At 37.9% G+C, this 15,659-nt stretch overlaps 1 long non-coding RNA gene across 1 annotated transcript in view; it reads right to left on the bottom strand.

Annotated features, from left to right (window-relative positions):
* The window catches only part of LOC107651271 (uncharacterized), a 112,492-nt gene continuing 96,833 nt past the window's right edge, over window positions 1-15,659 (bottom strand). The window contains exon 2 of the long non-coding RNA XR_008916118.1: window positions 1-15,659. This exon is cut by the window's right edge and continues 49,832 nt beyond it. This is a non-coding gene — a long non-coding RNA (uncharacterized LOC107651271).

Raw genomic sequence — 15,659 nt, forward strand, 5'->3', positions numbered from 1 at the left:
TTGTTTTTTTTTTTAAGTATAAGGCACTATTCTACTGTGTATTTAGCTAGCTAGAAGCTTAGGGGGTTACATAGAATTCTAAGGGTTGACTTGCTTAAGGGGTTACTGAAACTGCACCACAGACCCCAGAAGTCATCTTGGAGCAGTCATCTTCAAAAAAAAACTGTTTTGAATTTTTGAAATTTATTTTTGTTTGTTTTGGTATATGTACAAGTTACATTGTAACAATAATATTACAATGGATGCTGGCATATCAGTAGACATGTTTACCAATATGCTGTTAATGTTCTTCCATTATTTACTGCATATTCCATATTTTATATTTGTAGCATTCCCTAGTTACTGTCATTCTATTTTTATGATGGATTGTTTGAAACCAGTAATGAATTTAAAGTTCTGTGACATTATGGTGTATGTACCCCTGGCTATAATCTGTGGCTGTATTGTTTATAAGTCTTGTGCCTCTGTATGCCTTTGTGTTAAGCATCTAAAAGATCTGGTGACCTGGTTCAGAAGGGTTGACATGAAGATGATGGTTATACAAATGAAAACTCAACTTGATACACTCAAGCACTTTATAAACATGAATATGAATCAAGGCTTTGCACATGATAACAGATTAAACACTAATGGGAAACACTTAAATAGGCTAGAAAAAGAGGAAGCAGCAGGAATAATTTCTTTATGCCCACTTAGAGATATGCCAGTGGTAAAACAAAATGAAGTCCATAAAGTAAAGATGCATAAGAGATTTTCCCCAGCAGACCTTGAATCCATTAAGAGAAGGACTCCAAGTTTCAATGATGAACTGAATAAGGTAATTAAAGAAATGCATAGGGCAATTGATTTGTACTATCCTGACTTCAATGGTTTTGCCTTACTGATGAAAGAGGACTTGACAAAGAGAGAAAGAACCAAATGTATACAAGGAGACAAGAATATATCCTTTATTGCAATCTTGGCCAGAGGACTTAAAGTTAGATACATCTGATGAGGGGGTTTATGATACATTAGTAGATGCAAGAGATGCAATCAAGGAGGTAATGGGAAGGTATACCAAAAGGTCCAATTTATGGTCAAAATTTGAGGCTCTAAAAGAGAAGGTCTCTGAAGCTCCTGCGGGTTTCCTTAAAAGAATAACCAAGGCAGTCGAAACTTTATTGGGAATGGATCCATTGGAAGGAAACTTGATTGCACATATTAAGAAGGTCTTTGTAAAAAATGTTGTCCCAAAGATCAGACAATTTTTTAAAACAAATTACCCCGACTGGGAAGAGTTAGACCTCCAGGAATTACCGAGAAAGATCACATATTTGACTACTGACTTGGAGGATAAAAATGATGAGAGAGATACTATTGTTGAGGACTTAAAACAGAAATTGAAGGAAGCTGAAATGAAGGCCAGAGACAGTGAAATTAAAGAAATAAAAGCTGTAGCTGCATTGATATCTATATAGCCAAGGTATAATAATAATTATAAGCCAAATGAGAGAAGATCAGGCCCTAGGCGCTGTTTCCTATGTGATCGTATTGGACACCTGTACAAGGAATGCAGATTTAGGAACCAGGTTAGAAGACAATTAAATAATGGGTATAATAGAAACAATAACTGGAGTAGTAACAATAATTACAATAATAATAGGTGGAATACTAATAATAGCAACAATCAAAATAGGTATACTAATCAATGTTAAAATGCCTGTTGCCAGGGACAACAAGCACCAGATTTAAATACTATGCAGTCTTGGGTAAATGCTGGAACTAGGCCTAAATATAGAGAGGTTGTGAAGGGCGACCAGGGTAAGAATGCTAGTACCTTCACAGAGGGAACTTCAAAAACATTACTTCAAGAAGGAGGCTGAAGGGAAAATTTCACTTACCCTTGTGAATAAGTGGATGACCAAGAGCAAAGAGAAATCTGAAGTTTGAAAAGATGCTTTAGAAGAAGAGCAAATGGAAACTTCACAAGACCTATAGGGGTTGGGAGAGTTCCATCAAGGTTCAAAAGCAGGTGTAGCCAGAGAGAAAATCTAGGACTCTGTGGAGCTGGGTGGGAGAAGTAGCAATCTCAAAATCCTTTTGCTTGAATTGAATGAAGATCTCAGTTATCTACTGAAACTAATTTTGGGATAAAGACTCTTTTTCCCTTAGGGGAATTGTAGTAGAGGCACGGGGAGAGAGAGAACTTGCAAGAACCAATGCTGGAGACCTAGCTCTAGCTGTCAATCAAAAGAAGATTCCAACAGAATGTTCCCAGGAGTGACAGTTGGGGGTTTGCTGGCCATACTGAGAAGAGAAACTTGGCTTTGGGGGCTTTGACTCTGCCTCTCTGACTCTGGGTAGTTGAAGCTGATAAGAAAAAGGAACTTGGCTTTTGAGTTGGTGGTCTATTTGAGAGTTGAGCTGGTCAGGAGAAACATAGAGACTTTGAACTTTGTTTTTCTCTGGGGTTGAAGCTGAGAGACCTGGCTGATTTGTGAAGAAGAAGAAGAAAGAAGATTTTGAAGTGCTGTTGTCCTCCATCTCCCTATCTGTGTCTCAGAGTCAAGTTTGTGACTGGAATACTTCCTCAAACCTTTCTAAAATTATCCCCAGAGTTTAGGGAAATCCTTATCCCTCTTACCTCAGTTTCCCATCCTGTTATCCCAATAAATCTCTTGACTGAGAAAGCAACTAGAGTATCTTTATAGTTCACTCAGGAGGGAGGGAAGAAGCAAAGGCTTCAAGAAGATTTGGGAGGTGAGGGAGGCAAAAGGGAGAGGGTTGGTTAAGGGAGGAAGTGAGGGAGGAAGGAGGTTAGGAAATAAATTGATCCATCAGCCATCAGTAGGGATCAATAGGCAGAACCCCAGAGCAAACCCCAGAGCAGTCCCTTGTGTACCAGTATCCCTGTGTGGCATCCCTCAGCATTTCTTTGTTCTACCTCCATTACAAATAAGCAGCCTTAGGTTCCTGTAGCAGCCCTCTAGTCACAGCCAGCCAGAGAACAGCAGTTATTATAAAGGGAAACAGATTCCCCTCAGTTTACATTCACTATTTCAAGAAGAAACAGTTTCAGTCAGTTTTATTATTCTATTTCAGAACCTAGAACTTAACCCTGAATAATTTTCCTTGATCAAATCCTCAAGAGTTATATTAGGGACTTTCCTCTTCCCTCTGTCTCTTCCTTTCCTCTTCTTTCAAAAACCCCATACTCCAATAAATTAGACACCTTGAGTTATACCAGAGTTTGATTCAGAGTTTATGTAGTAGGAGGGGAATTTCAATCTATCAGTTCAGAAGGAGGCTGTGGGAGAACAGACTTACCCTGTAGTCTAGACTGCCTGACTCCATTGATAATAACCCATTTCAGTGAAAGAAAGAGGAAGTGCCACATAGAATTCAGTCCCCAAACAGCTGTTCAGTGGTTCATTCCCTTTCTAAGTTCCCCTCCCTATTACAATTTGGCATCCCAGGAAAAAGCCAGAATCCATCCCAGCCAATTGTTATATAATCTACAATACTGTTACAAGTGTTAGTTCCATAGTTTAGCAAGTGGTGACTCAAATCTATGTGATCCTCATGGCCACCATACAGACCCTCTCTTACCTAATATCTGTTCTAAGGATTTTATCACCAAGGAAATCTTCACAGATACTAGTATTAGACAGCAAATTAGAAGACTTGGTACAGAAAATGTGTAATGAATATTTGGCAAGAAAGGAAAAGGCAATGCTAGGGAAATCACTGAAACACCTAAGGATAAGATTGGGGACCAAGTTGATTTAGGAAATGATAAAGACAAATGACAACACAGTTAAGGAAAAGATTTCTGACAATATGAAGGAAAATAGCAAATAGGAAAACACAACAACTGAGGTCACAGGGGCTCATAAAATCCTGCCTCTTCGTGACATGACAAAAATCACTGATGAAGCTGGAGTTTTACACTCAAAAGTTCACAAGTTTTTCACCACCCAAGACTTGGAGTCGCTGAAAAAATTATTTCCAAAATTCTTATCTGAGCCCTACAAGTGTCTCAAAGACCTGAAATGGGCTTTCAAATCTTATGAGCCTTATTTTGATGATATTGATCTTATTATGGAGAAGTATTCAGCCCCCATGATCAGAGACAGTTTGTAGAAAAGATAAGGCAAGATGAGAGCTTGACAGATTGACCTAGGGCACACCAATATGAGGATTTTGATTTCACTAGACCGGCTAATTTCACATATCTTAAGAGATGCAGAGAAGACCTCCTGCAAGCAATAAAGTCATTTTGCTCTAGACTAAATGTTTGGAGCAAATTTGACAGGATGGTACAGGAAAAGAATGAGTACCCTGCCACTTATATTGACAGACTAAGAGAAAATATAGAATCCATTATGGGAATTAGCCAAGACTCACAAGAATCAGTGGCCCATATTAGAAGACAGTTTTTGAAGGGATGCAACATGCAATTAGATTTCTTTAGGAATTTCTTCCCTAAGTATGACATCTCTATGATATCTCTAATTCTAAAGGAAGGGACATAGCAATGTACCTCTATGAAAAGCAGAAAGAGCAGGAGAGAGATGAACTTAAACAAAAACTGCCAAGTACCAAAGACTCATTGAAACAAAAAGAAATTTTAGTCTAGTCAGACTGACTCCTTTGGTCAACAGCTCAATCCGCAAGTAGCTGAACTTCTTCAAAGTCCCCCACTAATACAATTTTGGCACCCCAGGAAAAAGTCAGAATCCATCTCAGGCAACTGAAAGGAGGGTTGACAGTTGGAACTGCTAAACAAAAGTAGCCATTTGAGGGGGTCAAGGACAGAGAAGTTTATAAAAGAGAAACAAAATGTTGCAGATATGTTTCTGTGCTTCTGTGGAAGTGAGAAATTGAGTAGCAGGAGTTTGGAGGAGCTGAGTGTTCTATTTGGAATGTTACCGGGAAAGGCAGTTGGAAGCCAGACCAACTGAAGGCAGAACTTTTTTGCCTTGAAAGAAGGAAGAAAGTGTTTTCTCTCTTGGTTTTGGAGACTGAAGAAAGGAAGGTGGTCTTTGATTTTGAAGACAGATGAAAGGACAAAAGTACAGATATCTCTCTCTGACTTGCTCTGTTGTGATAGTGACTGAACTTCCAGACCTATCAGCCATTTCTCCAAATGAACTATATTCCACCATCCTCCTATCTAAGACTCATCCTAATGTTAGGGAAACACCAAAATCCGCTTTCCTTCCATTTCCTTATCCTTTCCTGTCTTTCCCAATAAACCCTTTATTTTATTTTTATTTTTTTATTTTTTTTAAAAACCCTTACCTTCTGTCCTGGAGTCAATACTGTGTATTGGCTCCAAGGCAGAAGAGTGGTAAGGGCTAGGCAATGGGGGTCAAGTGACTTGCCCAGGGTCACCCAGCTAGGAAGTGGCTGAGGCCAGATTTGAATCTAGGACCTCCCCTCTCTAGGTCTGGTTCTCAATCCACTAAGCTACCCAGCTGCCCCCTTAAACTCTTTATTTTAGAAGAGAAAAAAGTATTTCATTTGAAACATCATAAACTCACCCCTGAGTTGATTTAGAGAAACCAGAAGGAGAATCACCAGAAAGTGGGGAGGCAAAAGGGAGGTGAAGGGAGGAAGAGGGAGGGAGGGAGTTAGAGAGGGAGGAGGGAAATAATTAGAAAGAAGATAACAGCCTGATGTTTAGTTATCAATTACTATTCAAAATAGTCCCTTATTACAATTTGTCACCCAGACCGACTGAACTTCACAATTCCTAACAGCAAAGATGTTTAAGCAAAGTGATCTGTGGGGTAGTAGTACTGGCAGCTATTGCAGGCTATTGGATTTATAATATCTTATATAGAAAAATGACAAATATGATTGTAGATTCTGTAGAATACACAAGCAACACGAGTATGTTTATACTTAACATGCCATTTCAAAAAGAAACCATTCTCTGACAAATTCTGACACAGATCTACATTATTTCCATGGCTGCAATACAGACTATGCCCTACCTTAAAAACATTTACAGATGTGTGATTCCTAAACAGCACAGATCATGGTAGTGGATACAAACTTGGAGACTCTAGTTAAGAACATGTTTGAAGAATTCCTGAAGGGAAAAGGGCTAGATCAGATGAAGAATAAAGGAAATGGTTGGGAAGACAATGCAACTAAGGATAAAGACAGAAAGACCAAGAAAGCAAAATCCAGTACACAGGGCAATGACAGTAACAAGGACATTAAGGCAAATAGTGAAGCTGAGAAAATCTTTCCCCTCAAATACATTTCCAAAATATCTAATACAGCTGGTTGTTGCATTCAAAGGTTCACAGGAAATTTACTACCCAGGAATTAGAATTCTTGAAGAAAAGATTCCAAAAGTTTATTGACAAGCCTCATAGAATTCAAGAGGAGCTAAAACATGCTTTCCGAATTTTGAACCCAATTTTAAGGATGTGGAATTTCTTTTGGCAGAAATTTTTAGCCCCCAGAGCATCATCAGTTTATTGAGAAAACTAGGTCAGCAAGTGCCTTGACAAGTTGGCTTACAGAGGAGCAAAGAGAGGACTTTGATTTCTCTAATCCCATCAGCATAACCTATCTAAAGAAATGCAGGGAGGACTTGCCCCAAGCCATAAAAATGTGTTGCTCAAAACAAAATGCTTGGGGAAAATTTGATAGATTGGTGCAAAATAAAGGAGATCATCTAGCTTCCTTTATTGATCACCTTTCTGAGACAGCTGAAGCTATACTGAGTGTGGAAAGGGACATGGAAGAGTCTGTAAGCCATGTAAGGAGACAATTTCTGAAGGGATGCACACCACACCTCAGAAATTTTTTCAAACATTATTTTCCTAGATATGATACATTGAGTTTAATTGAATTAAGAGATGCTGCAACATATATATTTGACAGTCACACAGATCAAAGTAAATAGGTTGCAGATTTATACCAAAAATTGGAAGAATCACAGAAAAATTTAAAAGACAAGGAGATTGAGGAAATTAAGAATTTTAATGATGTTACAACATATGCAAAACCTGTTTATGAGCCAAGAAATGTGCAGAGAGAGACTAGGAAATGTTTTTTCTGCCACAAAACAGGACACCTGATCAAAGACTGTTTTCTGAAAAAGAATTATAAAGTTAAGAACAACAAAAGCACACAAATAAAATACAATCAGCAAAATTCTACTTGTTGTGAGCATCCTACAGTGAAATTCTTTCAACATGCAACAGATTTACAGGGAATGAGAGAAACTATAAAGTCTGGGACTAAGCCCAAATATGCAGACATGGTTAGAAGAGAATTATGAAGCCAGGCCTATAATGTATTTAGTTTGGTACATAAAGATAGAGGAAATAGTGAAAGACTGTTGTTAAGCTTAGGAGAAAACAGATAAGAAACAGTGAAAAAGGGGTGCAAGAAATGAAATCTGTGAATGATGAGAAATGCAAACCAAGTAACAAACCACATGACAGGCAGAGACAAGAAGTACAGCTTGATGAAGAAGTTAAAGACATTTCTCAAATAACAACTGAGATAGGAGACTTAGAGAAAAACTGTATAGTAAACACACATGAAAAAAGTAGAAATCAAATCAAAACATTCTTGGAAAACTTTTTTCAGTGCATATTGGGCACAGGGATTGAATTCTATAAAAGAAAAAGTCAGGAAAAGTCACATAAACTCAAGCAGGAGTTAGTGAGAGATACAGAGAAACAAAATTTTAATTCCCTGCAGCAAAATGACTGTAGCAGAAAATCAAAGCATTAGTTTACTATTACCAATGAGGTTACTGTTAATGGAGATGTAAATGATTTGGAAATATTCACAGGTTTGCACAAGAGACCACAAAACTCAGCTAATTCTTCAAATAGCTATATGGCACAGATTTCCTTACAAATAAAATATATAGTTTGAATCCTGAAGCTGAAAGTTTCCATCCTACAATGACTGTTAGGAAATACAACATTTAATGAAAATGAAGCTGACATTACTTTTGAAAATAATAATTATATTCAAAGTAATGGAGGTGAAATAACAGTTAAATTTGAACAGATGAGTGAAATGACAGATTTAGTAACTGATAGAATAAACAAGGATTCAAATAGCATACTTGAAACCAATATTCTAAGTGGAAGGGGGGGGGGTGTCTGATCAAATAAAATTATATGAGATTAACCATAGATATGATTTGAATTCATTTTCCAATGAAGTAGACGATGTAGTGCAATCAACCTTAGACGAAGATCTCATAGGAAATGATTTAAATCAAGAAGAGTTAATTGATTCAACCATACAGCTAGCTGAAAGTAGTAAAGAAATGCAGAGTGATTCAATGACAATTAATACCGTAGCTACTCAAAAGCCAGTACCGTATGTATGGATTAAAGTGCAAAAGAAAAACTACAAAGCTCTCTTAGATGCTGGTGCTTCAAAATCTGTCCTAAAGACATGTCCAGGGAATACCAACATAAGGGGTATGGTTTTTGTAGTAGGAGCTATGGGACAAATACAATAGGTCAAATTGGGTCCTCTCACCTGTAAAAGATAGAAGAGGCATGCATGCAAGACAGAAAGCTGAGGACAGAAGACCTGTCAATCAAAAGGAACATTCCATTTGGAATGTTCCTGGGAAAGATGTTTGGAGCCAAACCAGGCTGAAATGGGCTGAGAAGCTTCTGAATTGGACCCCTATGGCTTCTGAAGCTAGGGGAGAGGCTGGAGAACTAAACTTTTGGTTGCTTGTGGCTGATGGAGAAGACCCTGAAGCTTTTGCTGACAGTTATAACTGAGGTTACCTGGCTGGTTAAAAGAAGAAAGAAGACAAATAATTGTCCTCCAAACTCTCTGACTGTCCCTGCTAGTGACTGTCATTTCCTCAATATCCTCCTAACCTTCATTTTAGAAAATATGGAAATCTATCCCTCTTACCTTATCCTCTACCCTTGTCCTGTCTTCCCCAAATAAACCCCCTTACTTGAGAAATTAAGAGAAAAGAGTGTTTCCTCTGAAATCTCATAGTTTACCCTGAGTGACTTGAAGGGAAAGGGGGAGGGGAAGCTGAGGCTTCTGAAGAGGGAGGAAATGGGAGGCATTGAGGGAGGAGGGTAGGTAAAACCTTGATCCATTAGTCATTCATTATTGATTGATAGACATCCTCAGAGTATCTCTCTATTACACATCATAGATCATACTTTCCTATTAATTCCTTCATGTCCAGGAAACCTTTTAGGATGGGATTTTTTGTGTAAGATCCAAGCAACTTTGCAATGTGAAAGATCTGGGAAAATTTACTTGCATTTACCTAAGAATTCACTAAAACACTACCCATTGTTATATTTAGAACAAATAGAAGAAGAACCAGAGAAAATTCAAATTTTAACATATATGTATGAAATACCAAAAGATATATACCACAAGGGTGTTTGCAAAACATCAAAATGATGTGGGTAGGATCAAGTCGGTGACACCAGTCAGGATTGAGGTCAGGGAAGGAATACCACCTAAGATACAACAATACAAATTAAGTAAAGAAGCAAAAGAAGGAATAACACCTATTAAAATAGTTTGCTAGAACAAGGAATATTAAGACCTATTGTATCTGAATACAATAGACCTATTCTAGCTACTAAAAAGAACAAGCTGAATGAAGATAGTGTGGAAAAGAGAGAAATTATAAGGCATGCAAAATGACAGAAGCAGTGGCTGAGTGGTGACTGTCAATCAAATGAAGATTCTGATTTGGAATGTTACCGGGAAAGGCAGTTTGGAGCCAAACCAACTGCTGGCTGAATTATGGTCTTGGCTGATGCTGGTTGCCTTTGAATCAGGGTCCTGACTGATTTCCTGGTTGGCTTTGAATTAGGGAAGGAAGAAGCTGGGTTTCTCTCTTGGACTTGGGATAATCAAGCTGGAGGTGGCCTGGTGACTTTGAAGGCAGAAGAAGGACAATAGTCCATATAGCTCTCTGACTTGCTCTGTTGGTGATAGTGACTGAAATACTAGACCTATCAACCATTTGTTTCATTATCCTTTAATCTAAGGCTAACTATAGAATTAGGGAAACCCCCAACCCTCTTACCTCCATCCTCCATCTTCTCCTGTATTTCCCAAATAAAACCTTACTTAAGATAAAAGAATATAGAGAGTATTTTCATTTGAAATATCATTAACTCACCCTGACTGATTTAGAAACTAGAAGAACAGGGGAAGGGGAAGCTAAAGGGAGGAATAGATGGAGGAGGGTAGGTAAAAGAAGATAACTACATGATTTATTAGTTATCATATACCCATCAAATATACTCCCTCAATATTATCTATTACAATTTGGCACTTCAGACTGATTGAACTTTACAATCCCTAAAATAACATCAAGCTGTTTAAACAAGTGCTCTATGGGGTAGTTGTGTTGGCAGCAATTACTGGCTATTGGATCTATAACATCCTATGTAGTAAAATGACCACCATGATTGTAGATTTGGTGGAATACCTTGGCAACACCATGATGCTCATACTACAGTTGCCCTTCCAAAAAGAAACTGTTCTCTGGCAGATTATGACATAGGTTTATATCATTTCCAAAGCTGCTATACAGACACTGACCTATCTGAAGAACATCTACAGATTTGTGATCCCTAAACAGACAGCAAAGATAATAGTAGTGGATACTAACTTGGAAACCTTGGTAAAGAATATTTGAAAAATTTATGAAGGCAAAAGGGCTAGACCAGATTAAGGATAAGGGAAATGGTCAGGCAGATAGTGCACCCCAAGAGAAAGACAGAAAGGCAAAGAAAGCAAAGGCTAATCACAGGGAAATGACAGTGACAAGGACACTAAGTCAACTGGTGAACCTGAGAAAATTTATCCACTAAAAGATGTTACCATGTCATCAAGTACAGCTAGTATGTTACATTCAAAGGTACAAAGACAGTTTACAACCCAGGAGTTAGATTCCCTAAAGAAATGGGTTCCAAAATTTATCGATCAGCCCTATTGTGGAGGAGGCATGCATACAAGACAGAGATTGGGGATGGATCATCTGTCATTAGTCAAATGAAAATTCCATTTGGAATGTTACCAGGAAAAGTAGTTGGAGCCATGTCAACTGTGGACTGAGCTGAAGGGCTTTTGGCTTCTGGTTGATGTGGAGAAAGAAGCTAGTTGTATCTCTGGGACTTGGGTTAATCAAGTTGGAGGTGACCTGACTGATTAGAAGGCAGAAGAAAGGACAATGGTCCTTACATATCTCTCTGACTGACTCTATTTCATTCTTGTGACAGAATTGCCATTTCCCTCAATATCCTCCAAACCAACACTCATTGTAGATAATAGGGAAATCCTACTCCTCTTACTTTATCCTCTACCTTTATCCTGTCTTCCCCAAACGAACCCCTTGTTTGACAAAGAAGATTAAGAACTATTTCATTGAAATCTCATAGATCACATTGAGTGGGAGGCTGAAGAAAGGGGGGAAGTGTGGAAGAGGTATGAAGAAAGAGAGGATTTACAAGACAAGACAAGCAAGAAACAAAGCTGGGGACCTGATCTGTCAATCAAGGTGTTCATTCCAAAATAGAATGTTCCCAGGAGAGGCAGTTGGAGCTGGTGAGGGGAACTGATTTTCGTTCTCTGGGGTTACTGACCAAGGTTTCTCTGGGGTTCCTGACCAAAAGAGATTGGTTTTTTTTTTTCTGATCTAAGCAGAGAGAGACCTTTGGGAGGGCTTCTGGAATTAATCTGAGAAGAAATTTACTTTTACTGGTGGCTTTGTGTAATTGAAAGAAGAAAGAAGTTTTAACAGTTGTCTTCCATCTCTCTGGCTGTCTCTGAGTCACAGCTATGACTGGACTGACATTTCCCAAAACCCTCATAACCCTTCCTTGTAGATTAGAGACAAACCTCATCCCTCTCACCTCAATTCCCATCCTGTCCTATCTTTCCCAGTAAACCTCCTTACCTGAGAAAGAGAACAAGAGTATCTTCTCTAAACCTCACAGTTCACCTTTGAGTTACATAGAAAGGTGGCTGACCAACAGGGGGGAGGGGGAAAGGGGCAAGAAGGAGTGGGTGGAAAACTGGGAGATGTGGCATTGAGGGAGGAAGAGGGTAGGAAATAACTTGATTTATTAGCCATCAATGGGGATCAATAGGCAACCCAAGAGCACCCCTCTTGCAGCATCTCTCTGTATCTCTCTTTATCTCTCATCTATCTCCATTATAATTAGTCACTCTCAGGTGTCCCCTAGCATCTCTCCAGTCAGCCAGAGTATATACCAGTTACCACAACCAAAAATAGTTCTTCAGAGATTATCCATATTCTATTATAGAGGGGAAGCTGAAAGGCTTTTGAAGAGGGAGGAAAATGGGAGGAGAGCAGGCAAAACTTGATTCATTAGTAATTTAGTACACCCTAAATTATCATCTATCACAGATTGGCACTCATAAATGACTGAACTATACAATCCCTTAGAAACAGCAGAAAAGAAAAATGTTTAAGCAAATACTCTGTGGAGCTGTTGTGATGGCAGCCATTACTGGATTTTGGGTCTACAATGTACTCTAGCAGAATGACCAACATGATTTTTGATTCTCTGGATTATATTGGCAACACCACCATGTTTATACTACAGTTGCCATTTCAGACTGAAACTATACTATCGCAGATTTTGACTCAAGTTTACATCATCTCTATGGCAGCCATACAGACTCTGACTTATTTGAAGAATATATTTAGATTTGTGATTCCCAAAAAGGCAGAACAGATAATGGTGGTAGATAATAACCTGGAAAAAGTTATTAAGAACTTATTTGAGGAATTTATCAAGGATAAAGGGCTAGAACAGATTAAAGACAAGAACAATGGCCAGGCAGATAGTGCACCCAAAGAAAAAGAAAGAAAGGCAAAGAAATCAAAGGTCAATGTAAAGGGAAATGAAAGTGACAAGGACACTGTCTGATAATGAACCAGAAAAAAATTTGTCCACTAAAGGTCACCAAGCTTTCAAGTACAACTGGTATATTACAATCTAAAGTGCATAGGCAGTTTACATCCCAGGTACTTGAATCCCTGGGAAAAACTTTTCCAGAATTCATCGAGCAACCTTTTAAGATGCAGAAAGGCCTGAAACATGCTTTTAGGATCTTTGACTGAGACTTCCAAGATATAGAATTTCTCCTGTCTGAACTGTTTAGTCCTCATGAGCAATGCCAATTCCTTGAGAAGACCAGGACAGATAACAACCTAACTAGTTGGCCCACAGAGGAGCAAAGGGAAGACCTAGATTTTGCAAATCCCACTAGCATGTCCTACTTAAGAAAATGTAGAGAAGATTTGCTCCAATATATAAAGCTCTGTTGCTCAAAGCCTAATGCATGGGCAAGATTTGATAAACTCATGCAAAACAAAGGGGAACATCCAACCACATTCATTGATCATCTCTCAGAAATGGCAAACTCAATTATGGGTCTAGAGGCTAACAGTGAGAAATCTACAAATCACATGAGAGGACAGTTTTTGAAGGGTTGCACACCTCACTTGAAGAATTTTTTTAAACATTACTTCCCTAAATATGATACTGTAAGCCTGATAGAACTATGTGAAAACTGCTAGTTACCTCCATAATAATCATTCAGAACAACAAATGTAAGACTTAAAAAGATAAATTAGAGATAACAGAGAAAAATCTAAGAGAAAAGGGGATAGAGGAAATCAAGAAACTCAACACTGTTAGGACTTACACAAAACCTAGTTATAAACCAAAACCAGTGCAGAGAGAAACTAGAGAATGCTTTTTCTGCCACAAGAGAGGACATCTGATAAAAGACTGTTTTCTGAAGAAGAAACATGAAATAAATGACAACAAAAACACACAAGCTAGATATAGAAAGCAAAATTCCACTTACTGTTCTCATTGTAAGCTAAAATCCACAAAACAGGCAACTAATTTGGAAGAAATGCAACAGGCCATTAAATCTGGAGCCAAACCTAAATATTCAGATATGGTTATGAAAGAATTATGAAGCCAGGCCTATAATGTATGTAGTTTGGTACATGGAGATAGAAGTGATTGTGTAAAAGAGACTGCTTTTTAACTTAGGAGAAAACAGTTGAGAAATGGTGAAAATTCAATACAAGAAAGTGAATCAGTGAGTGATAGTACATTTAATAAATCAAGAGAAAGGCAGAGACAAGTAATATAGATAGATGAAGAGGTGAAAGAAATATCTCAAATAGCAACAGAGATAAGAGACTTAGAGAAAGGCTGTATAGTATCCACACAAAAGTGCAAATCAAATCAAAACATTCTTGGAGAATTTTTTTCAGTGCAGAGTGGGCATGGGGATTGAATTTTGTAGAAGTAAAAGACAGAAAAAGAAAAAAATCAAGAGTTAGTGAAAGATACAGAGAAACAAAATTTCAATTTCTACAGTTTACTGTTGCTAGAGATGTAAATGCTTTGAAATCATTCACAGAATTGCATGACATCCCACCAAACTTAGTTAATTCTTCAAATAGCTATATGGCACAGATATCCTTAGAAAAACATCTACTTTGAATCCAGAAACTGAAATTTTCCATCCAACAAGGATTGATTTAGAGAACCTAAAATTTACTGACAATGAAGCTGACATTACATTTGAAAACAATAATCTTATTCAAAGTAATGGAGGTGACATGACAGTTAAATTTGAAAAGAGGAATGGAATGGAAGTCTTAATAACTGAAAGAACAACCAAGGATTCAAATGGCAGACTTGAAGCCAACATTCTAAGTGGCAGAGGGGAATTTGGCCAAATAAACTTACGTGAGATAAGTAACAGCTCTGATTTAAATTCATGTTCCAATATAGAGAATATAGTACTATCAATCTCAAATGGAGACTTCATAGGAAATGAATTAAATAAAGAATGAACTGATCCTAACATACAGTTGGCAGAGGGTAGCAAAGGAATAAACAGTGACTCAGTGGCAATACACACCTTATCTACACAGAAGCCAGAACCATATGTATGGATTAAAGTGGTAAAGAAAAACTACAAAGCTCTCTTAGATACTGGTGCTTCAAAATCTGTCCTAAAGACATGTCCAAGGGATACCAACATAGTGGGTATGGTTTCTGTTGCTGGAGTGACAGGACAAATTCAACAGATCCCTGAGCTTAAAAGCACTATGGTCAAACTGGGTCCTCTCTCCATAGATCATACTTTCTTATTAATTCCCTCATGTCCAGATAACCTTTTAAGATGGTATTTTTTGTGTAAAATTCAGGCAACTTTGCAATGTGAAAAATCTGGGAAAATTTATTTGCCTTTACCCAAAAATTCACTAAAACACTACCCATTGTTATACTAGGAACAACTAGAAGAAGAACCAGAGAAAATTCCATTGGTAACATCTATGTATGAAATACCAAAAGATATATCACAAGGGGTGTTTGCAAAACATCAAAATGAGGTAGATAGGATCTGGTTGGTTACACCAGTCAGGATTGAGGTCAGGGAAGGAATACCACCAAAGATACCTCAATACAAATTGAGTAAAGAAGCAAAAGAAGGAATAACACCTATCATAAATGGTTTGCTAAAACAAGGCATAAGATACCTACAGTATCTTAATACAATAGCCCAATTCTAGCTATTAAAAAGAACAAGCTAAATGAAAATAGCACTCCCACTTGGAG

This window comes from Monodelphis domestica, chromosome 2, assembly GCF_027887165.1.
Source record: "Monodelphis domestica isolate mMonDom1 chromosome 2, mMonDom1.pri, whole genome shotgun sequence".
In the NCBI taxonomy this organism is placed as follows: Eukaryota; Metazoa; Chordata; class Mammalia; order Didelphimorphia; family Didelphidae; genus Monodelphis; species Monodelphis domestica.